The sequence below is a fragment of the Phaseolus vulgaris genome, chromosome 8, assembly GCF_000499845.2.
Source record: "Phaseolus vulgaris cultivar G19833 chromosome 8, P. vulgaris v2.0, whole genome shotgun sequence".
In the NCBI taxonomy this organism is placed as follows: Eukaryota; Viridiplantae; Streptophyta; class Magnoliopsida; order Fabales; family Fabaceae; genus Phaseolus; species Phaseolus vulgaris.
This window is the reverse complement of record NC_023752.2, coordinates 47217204-47229618: the sequence shown is the minus strand read 5'-3', so window position 1 is coordinate 47229618 and position 12415 is coordinate 47217204. Positions and strand designations below refer to the sequence as shown.

General features: G+C 29.7%; 1 non-coding gene across 1 annotated transcript; it reads right to left on the bottom strand.

The window, feature by feature from the left end:
• Window positions 1–2664: 2664 nt before the first annotated feature.
• Window positions 2665–2736, bottom strand: TRNAW-CCA (transfer RNA tryptophan (anticodon CCA)). The gene has a single exon. It is a non-coding gene; the product is annotated as a tRNA-Trp (tRNA).
• Window positions 2737–12415: the final 9679 nt, after the last annotated feature.

Here is a 12415-nt window from a genome sequence, read left to right as displayed (position 1 = left end):
ACAACCGATTGTTTTACTCTTAGGTGTTTTTGAAAAGGTTGATATTTGTTTTGGTTGGTTCACTTGTTGTCAAACCAAAACAATCGGTTGTTTCGTGGTTTCAACCGATTGTTTCTTTGAAAATCCTAACAAAAATTATGTTTTGGTAGTTGAATGTGCTTTAAATGATTTCTAACTGAATATGCTCCTTCATTAAATGCTTTGGCCAATCTTTGAAAAGTATAAAAGGTTTGTTTATGTTTTAAAACAAACAAGTGAAACAGATTTGAGTTTTTCAGTTGTGAGAAAGATTGCTTTCAAGTTTTGAACATTCAATCAAGCTTTGGGTTTTCTCAAGAAAGAGTGGAATAGGACTGCATCTGTATTGATTTCAAATTGTTCTGTAAACAAGTGTAATTCTTTCTGAATCTTCTATATTTTCTGGTGTTGTTGCCAATGAGTGTTGTGTGCTCTTGAGGTGGTCAAGATCAATACTCTTGGTATGTGTTGTGCCAAAGTGAGTGTGTTTCTTGAAGGGTTCAAGGTCACTACTTTGGTGGTTTGTGTGTAATTTGTTTTGATTGCTTAGTGGATTACCCAGTGGCTTTTGGGGACTGGATGTAGCTCTTGGTTTAAGAGTGAACCAGTATAAATTGTTGGTGTATCTCTTTCTTCCTTTAAACTCTTTTAAATTCATCTGTTATTGCTTTACTGGTATAAACAACCGATTGTTTTTCTGGTGCTTTGTTGTTTGTACTTAAATTCTTGGCTAACTGAAGTTCTGATCTGGATTCACACAAAGGATTTTGTTCAAGCTGAAAAAGTTTTCAAAAACCCCTCTTAAACAATTCACCCCCCCTCCCTCCCCCTCTCTCGTTTAAGGCCATATATTTTAACAGTAGGTATACATCTAGTTGTGTCCATACCCACTTTCATGAAATATCATCAATTATTCATCGCTAAAAAAACACACCTTTTATTTTCTTTAATATTAAATTTTAAGGAAGAAATTATAACTACCTAGTATATCAAATAAAAACTATATAAAAGAGTAAACACACATAATTAAAGTTTCATGACAATTACATCCATTATTTTTTAAATGTTGAGAAGAAAAATATTTTAAGGATCTAAATAAACTTGATAGATGTAATGGACAAGAGTGCTTGTGTGCTCGGGACCTCGGTCAAGTATTTGGGTATGGTCAACTCGGTTTTGGACCGAAAGGGAGGGTCATGAGCTTGGCTCAGTTTCATTGCTAAGCTCGGCGGAGAATAATTAAAAATAGGGAAGATAATAAGTTTGATCATATGTTAATATAAAGTTGTTAGTTAAATATATATGTCGATATATTAAGTTGCTTATATGTGAATATATACAGACTTGTTAGTTAAAAAAATATACGCATAGAGTTGTTATATTGAATATATGGAGATATTAGTTATATCGTGAGCAGCCAAGAATAAAGGTGCACGAGATTCTCTTCTGTTGTTAGTACCGTGAGTAAAGGTGTCCGTAGGTAGAATATTTTTGTTTTATATATGCTTTCAATTGAGATTATATTCTCGTGAGTGAAAGCTGTTAAAGGGATAGCTATAAAGGGACTTGAGACCCCCGGTAAAGGTACGTTTTCTCGGAATACCTAGACGGAAACTAATTACTTGTTTTTGTATACTCTCACTGACTTGATCGTCAGAATATGATCAACAGGTAGAGCTCCCTTTGTCCCAACGGAACCACATTCCAGTGTAACCAAATAAGACAGAACAGAAGTGGAGCTTCCATCCATGTCAACTGAAGTCAACCGACAAGAATAATAGACATAAAATAAATAAGTAGAAAAATAGATAGAATGAAAAATTATGTACCACAAAACATCCTCATCTTAATAATTGAATTTTAAAAAATATATATTAACAATACTCCTATCAAGTTATCAATATGCTCCTTTCCACTGCAACCATCTCCTATCAAGTTATCAATATGCTCCTTTTCCACTGCAACCATCTCCTATCATGCATTATAAGTACATTTTTTTATTTAAGTTTGTTTTTTATAAAATGGAACAAATCAGGAGAACCAAACGTATAATCCAAAGGTTCTAGATGTTATCCCACTCCTAACACACAATAAAGGAGAGAACCAAACTGACCCCCAAAAATATGTCCTTTTTTATTTCGGTCAATCCCCCCAAAAAAGAGGTTGCTTCTTCCTGCATCTCCATACCTTCTTGTACCACTCCCATAAATTTTTCTTATTCCAAAAATACCCTTTTCAATATTTCGGATTACATAATCCAGAAGTTCTTTTATAGATTCAGAATTAGATTCCGAATTATATAATCTGGAAGTCTTTTGTGATTAACTTCCGGATTATTCTTTTCTATACATAAGATTAGCTTCTGGATTATGTAATCCGGAAGTCTTTTCTAAATTCGGATTACATAATCCATAGGCTTATTATTTCAAATCCAAGGGAGTGAAAAAAAAGGATAAAATGGTATTTTCATATTTAGTATGGGGTGGCACAAGAAGGTATGGAGGTGTAGGAAGAAAGAGTCCAAAATAGATTGCCTTAGCCCAACCCTTAACAAGAGCCCAATTGGGTCAAAGCGCCACTTTTTATCCATAAAAGACATAATAAGGCCCACCAGAGAAAATTCGAAAAAAAGACGGACTAGGGAATTGAACCCGACGTGAATCGAACACGCAACCTTCTGATCTGGAGTCAGACGCGCTACCATTGCGCCACGGATCCGCCCATGTTCTTTTTCAGTTTTAAATAATTTAAATAATATTCTTTATTGATTTTTCAATAAAATTACTGATGAAGATGTTCGTTTTTATGCTAAATTATACTGAAGCCACCCAGAATAAAGGTTTGGCACAGAAGAAAAGAAGACATTCTAGATACTCTGATTCCAATCCTAAGAATCTGAGGTCATGAAAGAAAAGCTTTTCCATAGACACAAGACAACAATGGAACTCATATCCTAAATCCAACTATGTCATGAATCCACTATCTAGCAACTGGAGGTTGTAGTTTTTTATTTAACTCTAGTTTGTATGCGGCTGTGACCTGTGTGTTGTGAATGAATGAATGAGTTGTTATTTAGTATAGAGGCGCCGCCAGCTTTACAGTTAAAAGTCACCAGGCACAGTGCTCTGAATGAGTGCCACAAAGACTTTAAACAATCCATAACATGGCCCTATGCCCTACCCAATTCCCCATTCCCTTCAATTGTCTGCGCATCCTCCACATATCAACTACCTCTTCTTTTTATTTACCTTTACCCCATTTCATCACACCCACATATATCAATTTCTTTTTTACATTAATTACCCCATCTTCCAAAACAAACCAAAATGAAAACAACCTTCTTCTTTTCTTCCTTTTTTTTAAAAACATTTAAAATATGTAAGTGCTGGCTCCACTTTGAATCAGATTTCGGCTGAAAAAATAATATGGAAGTCTCTTTCATTTATCCGTAGTACTACTGTCGGCTAAGAAAATACCACACAGTAGAGACTGGACCAGTGTACCTCCAGTGAAAGCCATAAATATCCCTCCTCAAACACTTGAACTCTGCATTTATATGTGTGGTAGATACATGCACCATGCACTTTTATATCATGCTAACACTGTTTATCCCACTTTTCTGTTATTCTCTACCCCTTTTCATTTCAAATTCAACCAACCAACTACATTAACCCCTTTGCATAACATATTCTTCAATAGTGACTCGAAAGTTTAAGTGTGTATGTGTGTTCAAGTATTGGACAATTCAAAGACCTCAAAATCTCAGTAAAGCACCCTAAATTCATAATTATCTTTTACAAGAGTTAAACTTGATCAAATTGAATAGAATAGCATTCAATGAAAACTCAGTATTAAACTTGACACTTTAGACTACTTCTATACCCCGTCTTCTTCCTTTGGGAACAATTATCTTTATGAAAAGAAGGCATTAAATTCGTAGATTTTGCCACTATAATCGCGAATCCAAGTACAATAATCTCACGGCCCTTGTCCTTACTCTAGACCCAATAAAAGGGTGATGTTTTTCTACCTGTAATTTAAGGCACACGAATTAATACACTGAATGAATTATTTTATTTTATCATTCTCACCTCCTATATCGGGTTAAAACATTCATCAAGTGTTGCTTTTTAATTTATTTTATTATTTTACTGATAAAAGAAAATGATCATTCTCTCTTGACACCCTATGAAGATGTAAGCAGAAGAGAGAAATAAAGAAAAAGAAAAAATGAAGGTGAAAGTATAAAGGAAAGGTGGGTGTTGTCCAATAGCAGTAGGGCCCGTCCTTATCAGGATCAGCTGGAGTGTCATGTATCAAAGTTTAGACTGCAAAGTGCAACGCAGCATCTTCACAAGGCGCACACAAGCCTCTTGTACTAGCCACCATCACTGAGTGGCAACCATTAATTTTGGAGATATGTGGCGTCATCTCATCACCAAGTCACATAATCAATGACCTAAACCCATTGTCACAAAAAATAATAAAGAAATATGGTTTGTAATAGTTATGTGATTTGTGTGTAGTGAAAAGTTTGTACAGCATGATTAGGGGTTATTTTTAAGTTGAAGGAGGGATTGAGATATCAAAATCACAATGATGAAAAGGGGGGAGTTGGAACACTCTCCACAGAAAAGGGTTGGCCTAAGATGCCCCATTTATAAAGCCTAGGAGCACTAGCATGACATGCATTACCGAAAATGCTTAGTTCATGCTTTTAAGCTTTGGTGCAAATCTATATATATAATTATAGAAGCCTCCCTCTTTAGGGGACGAGAAAAGGACTAAAAGGTGCCAATAGTGGGAAGGAATCCCTAAGTGGAAGAGGATTTTGCTGCCTGCTTCAACCAAAAACAACACCCTCTAAACAACTTCTTCCCAAAACAAAACCAAACCTCTTTCACCATCAATGCACTATTAATTGCTACTCCATTAGGCCAACAAGCCAAATTACTTCAAAAAAATTATTTCCACAACTTCTATCCTATATCACACTTTTAAAATATATATATATATATATAATAAAAAATAAATTTATAATTAAATAATATGAAAATTATTAAAATAATAATATTAAGTTTTAAGATAAATTTTAAAAAAATGAATTGTCAATGGTTATCATGGTTCATTACTTAGGATCCATTAGTAGAAACTTTTTTATTAAAATAATTTTTTACCTTCTAACAAAGGGGTCAAAAATTCAGTCAATCAAATTTGTATTATTTACGTTAAAATTGTTCAATTCAATATAATTAATTACTTTATTAAGTAAATTAGATAATATTTTTATAAACTAAAAAATTATTAATATTTAAATAAATTTAAATTATTAATAAAAAATTATAAATTAATTTTTAGTTGATATATAATTAGTTATCAATTACTTTATATGGTAAAGTTGACGGTTAAAACTTTATAACTAATTAGATATAATTTAAAAATTAATTTATAATTTTTTATCAATAATAATAATTATTTTAAATATTAATAACTTTTTAATTTATAAAATAATATCTAAATTACTCAACGTAGTTTATTTTACACTAAGTTAGAATTTTTGAAGTTGAAGCTGGGATGAGTTAGTCTAAGATGAGATTACTTATTTCTCAACTTATTCCATAAATTTATTATAATACAGTTAAAATAGATCGGTTTAACCTATTTATTTATTTGAAGTACGATAAAAATTAATTTGTCATGAAATTATTTGATCCATCTATTTATTCTAGTTTGAAAGTGTTGTTTTGAGCAAAAAGTTTAGAAGTTACATAATATGATACTGATTAATCCACCTTAAACTTTTTTAACTTACTAGTTAAGTCAAATTTGTTATAACTCACATTAAAAACAATACTTTTAAATCAATTTGCTTTAAATATGATATAAACTGGGTTAGTTTAGAAGTTTGAACATATTTTGATATGGATTGTTACATATCTTGAGGAATTCAAAATATAAATATTTTATTGGAATTTGCATTAATAATATATTGAAAATTAGAATAAAAATGTTTTAATGATATTTTTAATAAAGATATTTATTTTGACTTCTGTAATTAATCAGTATGTATAGATATCAGCATTTGTCATAATCTAATGTATGTCAGGTTCCCTGCACTTTGAAGTGACTTAAAATGCCAATTGATTGATTGTAAAAAAAAGATAATTTTTAATTTTTCTAAATATAACAATTTTCTCATTATATTTCGGTAATTTTCAGTAAAATCTTTATGTTCTTTTTTAATTTATTTTGTCCACTAACATTCCTTTTTATTAATTTTTTTTTTAAATATTACAATTTCTCATCCACACTCTCACATTAAAAAAAAATATTATATTTTTTATGGATTTTTATTCACACATGAGTCCATAGATAAATTTAATATTATATAGAAATATTATTCATTGATGTGAATCTATAAGTAAATTCAACATTACCTACGAAGATTATTCACATATCAAAATCCGTAAGTAAATCTAACTTTACTTATAGATTATTACTCACGGATCTTTGTTCGTAGATAAATTTTACATAATTTACAAATTTTACCCACGAATCTATATTCAAAATAAATTCAATATTACTATTAATTATTAACATAAATATTTTATTAAAAATATTAATAATATTAAGAATATAAATAATCTTAATAATTTTAAAAGTTTTAATAATATAAATAATATTAATCATAATAATTATATACATAATATTAAAAATATTATTATAATATAAATAATTATAAAATCATAACTATTATTCATAAATAATAACAGTAGATAATAATTATAAATTATAATCATTACTAATATGCATACTACTAACATTATAAAATTAATAATATTAATATTGTAATCACGTTGTAGTTGAGGAGTTAAGGAACATTTCTACTTGATCAGATTTTTCAAACAGAGTAAGTTCATTTTTGCTCTAAAGATTCTTTGTTCTCTGTTTTTCCTTAGAATTTAGTCATCAATCTTGGTGTGGTCAGTTGAGAAAAGTAATCATCTTAACTTATTCTACTACATACTAACACTGACTTTCTGTTATGTTTGGATAACTTGCATTAGACCCTTAAATCTTGAAGCTTATCTAGACTGAGAGGATAATATTTTAGAGGTTGCTTAGAAAACAAGTAATTAAGGTAAGGGAAGCTAACTCTAAGTTTTAATAGTACCCTGGGCTATAAGATATGGATGTGGAGGGGACGTGGTCTCAATATTGAATTTTTCTTGCAGGGATGTTGCGTGTTTATATATTGTGTTGTTTGTTTATATATTATTTAAACTTGTAAAAATATTAGGTTTTGATGGTTTAGTATTTAAGTGTTTTTTTTTTTATGTTAAACAGACTTTTGAATGTTGTGGATCGCCTTTTGAATGATATTGTCTGATAAAAATAGTATGGAATTGAATTCATACATTTGAGATAATGTATGGACTGATGTTTGTTGTGTATTAAGTATTGATGTCTATGTGGTAACAAAGATCTTCAAGCTTCATTGATAATCTAAGTCACATAGACTAAGATATCAGGTGGTGAGAAGCTCATGGGGAGTTCATGCACACCGTGACATATGAGATGCACGGGTTGGGTTGTATTGAACTTACCCCGATCCTCTCTATTGGATTTGCTGGTAATCTTTAGATCAGGTGCTAATATCTGGTAAGATTTACTTAATACGGGTCTTCCGGAAGACGTCAGATGTTATTTTGTTTGTTGAATATCTTGGGTATGTAGATCCATGTGAGATATATGTGATTGTTTTATGTTGGTATTTGAAGAAGATTGAATAATTAGGAATTGATCCATGTAATTTGGTTTTCTCTTTTGATTTAATTGTATATATTATAAAATTTTATTTTCACAAGTTTACCCTTACTTTTCTTGTTGTGTTGTGAACTGCGATGACTGTAATATATATGTACACGAACAGATGATCATACAAGTGTTGGAGGTTTCGGAGGATTTTAGTATGTTCTTTTGAACCTTATATTGTAAATATTTGTATTTCTAAAAGTCCTAATAATGTATTAGGAATGTTTTGAAAAACTCTAAACTTGTATAGAAATATGTAAAACCTGTATTATAATAATTAGATGTATTTTTGGGATGTTACAAATATAATAATACTAATAATATTAATGGTATTAATAATATAAATAATATTAATAATATAAATAATATTATTATTTTTATTAATTATTGATATTAATAAAAAAATTAATACTATTAATAATGTTAATAATATTAATACTATTTATAATATTAATAATATTTAATAATATTTATCATATTTAATAATATTTATCATATTTAATAATATTTATCATATTTGATAATATTTAGTAATATTTGATAAGATTAATAATATTTGATAATATTATTAATATTTGATAATATTATTAATATTTTGATAACATTAATAATTTTTTGATAACATTAATAATATTTAATAATATTAATAATATTAATAATATTAATAATATTAATAATATTAATAATATTAATAATATTAATAATATTAATAATATTAATAATATTAATAATATTAAATAATATTCAATAATATTAATAATATTCAATAATATTAATAATATTCAATAATATTAATAATATTCAATAATATTAATAATATTCAATAATATTAATAATATTCAATAATATTAATAATATTCAATAATTAGTATTATATTATGAATATTAAAAATAATATTAATAATAATAATATTATTAGTATTAGTATTATGAATAATAATAATAATATTATTATTATTATTATTATGAATGATATTAAATATATAAATAATATTAATAATTTTTATGTTATTAATTATATTGATATTGATAATCATACAAATAAGTATAATAATTATAAAATAACAATAAAATTTGATTAGTGTAATAGTTAAAATTTCTTTTGATCACTCAAAGAATTTGACTTTAAATTTCACCTGCTATTGCAGTTTATTTTTAACATTAATAATAATTAAAAATTTAAAAATAAAATATGTGAAATTATTTATGAATTTACGTAGATAAATTAATTTTTTCTATGAAAATTCTTTAGCATACGAACAAACTGATATTTTTTTAACATGATAAACTCTTCAATGACTTGATTACACCGGGTGGAAAACTACAGTACTAATTTAAAATTAAATGTTGGAATTAGAAAGTTGCAAACCCTATGCATATGCAATTATCCTTATTCATTGGTTATGCCCTAATGACCGAAAGTTGAGGCAAAACAGACCCAATTCTGATAATGAGGTTTTTCTTATTCTTGCATATAATAATGCACAAACATGCATGTTTACTTGTTAAGTGTTGTTGTTAATACCGTAATTAGTTAAGACTTAAAGATGAGTTCATGCCTTTTGTTTCTGTCTGTGTTGTCTCTCGCACTCACGCATTCACAGAGGCAAAATTATTCCCACAAACACAAAGGAGGGGCCTTATTCATCAACTACTTGAGGGATTTGGAAATTATGGAAATTTAAGCATTTATATATTAAGAAGATGAGAGAAATATATGGATAACACATACAATTATCTTCCTCTTTAATCTTCTCTCATGTTTGGTTTCCAGTTGAAAAAGAAATAATAGAATGTCAAACAAATGGTTTATTTGTAGTTGAGTATGATAATCAATTGAGTTTTACTTAAAAAAATTCTAAAAACATGAACTGAAGTAGATATTAGATAAATAAAAGATTATTTTCATTGTTTCAAGAGTAATAATTAGCATCACAGTTGTTATTTATTATTCTATCATCTAATAAAAAAAATTATTGGAATTGACCACTATAATTTTTATTTACGTGACAATAAATTTATTATTAATGCAGATGTTATAATATTATAAGTCTATGTTAAAAATTTATTTATTACGTAAAAAAATATTATTAAAAATATATTTCAATAATTTTCTTAATATAAATACAATAAAGATTTAAAGTTTGACTATTGACAAAAATTAATTTTAAATTATAATATATATGAATAAAAAATATATTTAACTTTTTTGAAATTTTTTTGAAATATTTTTTAAAAAACATGATCGAGATGAGTTTATAAAATTAAAGGTTACACATAAAATTATTAATTTCTTAAAAAAATTAAAGATCATCATCACATTAGTTTAAAAAAGGTTTAAAAATCAGCTCTTTAAAAAAAATTATGCCACAACTAAAATATTTTGATATCTAACAAATAAAGAGATATATTTAGAAAACTAATATGATGACGTATATTTTAATTCAAATGACTATTTAATGATTAAAAATATATGGGATGTACACCTTTTATTTTATATGGGAGAGATAGATTGATAGATTTGACAAATGATAATAATGAAGATAAGAAGAAAACTGAAATAAAAATGATAAAAAGAGAACTTATGTACTAATGTATTAGCATATAAGAGAATTATTGAACTTTTCAATTTCTTTAAATATTTAAATATTTAAAAATAACAGTTAAGAATTTAGGCATAGGGAAGCATAGAATCAGAATAGATGTAGTACATGATTGGCTGCAGAATATTTATTCTGGTTTCATTAATTTAAACTATTTTCCAAATGAGTAGAACTTTGATAACGAATGGCATTAGGTGGCCCATAAGAAAAGAAATATTTACTTTAGAAGGTTGAGAATATAATGATCATTCAGTTTAGATTTGTGGGTGCCACGTTCCCCCACAGTGTAATATATATAAAATCATCTAAATATTTTATATATTTTATAAAGTAACGTGTTTGGGTTCTCAATCCCCCAGCCTTTAAATGTAGCTCGCATTAGTCAAATTCACATGAAAAATATCTAGATCGGTTTTAGACGAATATGGCCGAATAACATGCTATAAAGTCGGTTCAGACAATTAGCAATTTATATTGAAAGGATAAATAAAAGTAAAATTACATTCTGAATAGCTGAGTTAGTTGAGCATATAAATATATTTTATGAAAATAAAAATCGTTAGAAATAATGTTATATAGAAAAAAAAAAATCAAATGGTTAAATTCAATCAATAATTATTCAAATTCATATTATTTTTAATTTATTTAAATAAATTTATCTTAAATTTAAATCTATATTTTTTGTTATTAATTTCAGCCCATTTAATTGGATATGGATTAGATATAAATTGGATACATTTTTGAATTATTCAAAATAAATTTGGCTGATTATCCCTACACTCCATCAAATTTGACTTGCACCCAATTGCATTTGTGAAAGTACCGAATTATCCTTAATGAAAATGAAATTAGGGTTTAGTGATTTCTGCACCCAATCACACACCCAAGTTCGTTTCTGCCATTCTCGCACCCAACACCATCTCTCGCACGAGCATTCGCATCTTCGCACCTGGATTAGCATTTCTCCGACAACGTAGTGTTGAGTGGAAGGACCTCTTAAACAAAGACGAAGCCAAGAACACGAAGGTCGTCCATTGTTGCGCAAAGGTTTGAGGGCATCATCTGCATTAGCGCACCCTACAAGCATTTTCAAAATAAACATGACAAGGATACAATTGGGTTTTAGAATGTTCGTCGGGTGCTAATCACAATTGATTGGGTGTAGAAAGAAATTGTCAATAAATTTTGGGTTAGATTTTGACTTGGTCCCGACCTAGGTTGATCCGAGTCAATCCGGGCCCAGGTTGAGCAAAGTCAGTCAGAGTCCATGTCGAGCCGAATCCACCCGGCCCAAAATCGAGCCAATTCGGTCCGGGCCAAAGACGACCCGATTCGGTCCGGACCAAAGACGAGCCGAGTCGGTCCGAGCCAAAGATGAGTCATGTCGGTCCGAAACAAACTTGAACCGAGTCAGTCCAGGCAAAAGTCGAGCATAATCGACCCGGGCCTATGACAAGCCGAGCTGACCTAGGTCCGTGTCGAGCCGAGTCGACCCAGACTGATGTCGAGCCGATTCGACCTAGGTTGATGTCGAGCCGAGTCAGCTTGGGTTGATGTTAAGCCAAGTCTGTTAGGGCCGATGTCAAGCCGAGTCGGTCTGGGCCGATGTCGAGTCAAGTCGGTCCAAGCCGATATCGAGGAGAGTCAGTCTGGGCCAAAGTCGAGCGGAGTCGGCCCGGGCCCGTGCCGAGCTGAGTCATCCTGAGCCTGTGCAAAACCGAGACGACCTGGGCTTGCGTAGAGCTGAGTCAGCCAAGGCCGATGTTGAGCCGACTCGGCCTGAGCCTTGTCGAACCAAGTCAACCCGGGCCCGTGTCGAGCCGAGTTGGCCCGACCAATGTTGAGGAAAGTTGTTTCGAGGTTGATGTCGAAGCCGAGTCAGTCGCCTAATATTGAGCCGAGAAGGCCCAATCTATGTTGAGCCGAATTGGTCTGAGCTAAAGATGAATCAATTCGGTTCGAGCCAAACTCGAACTGAG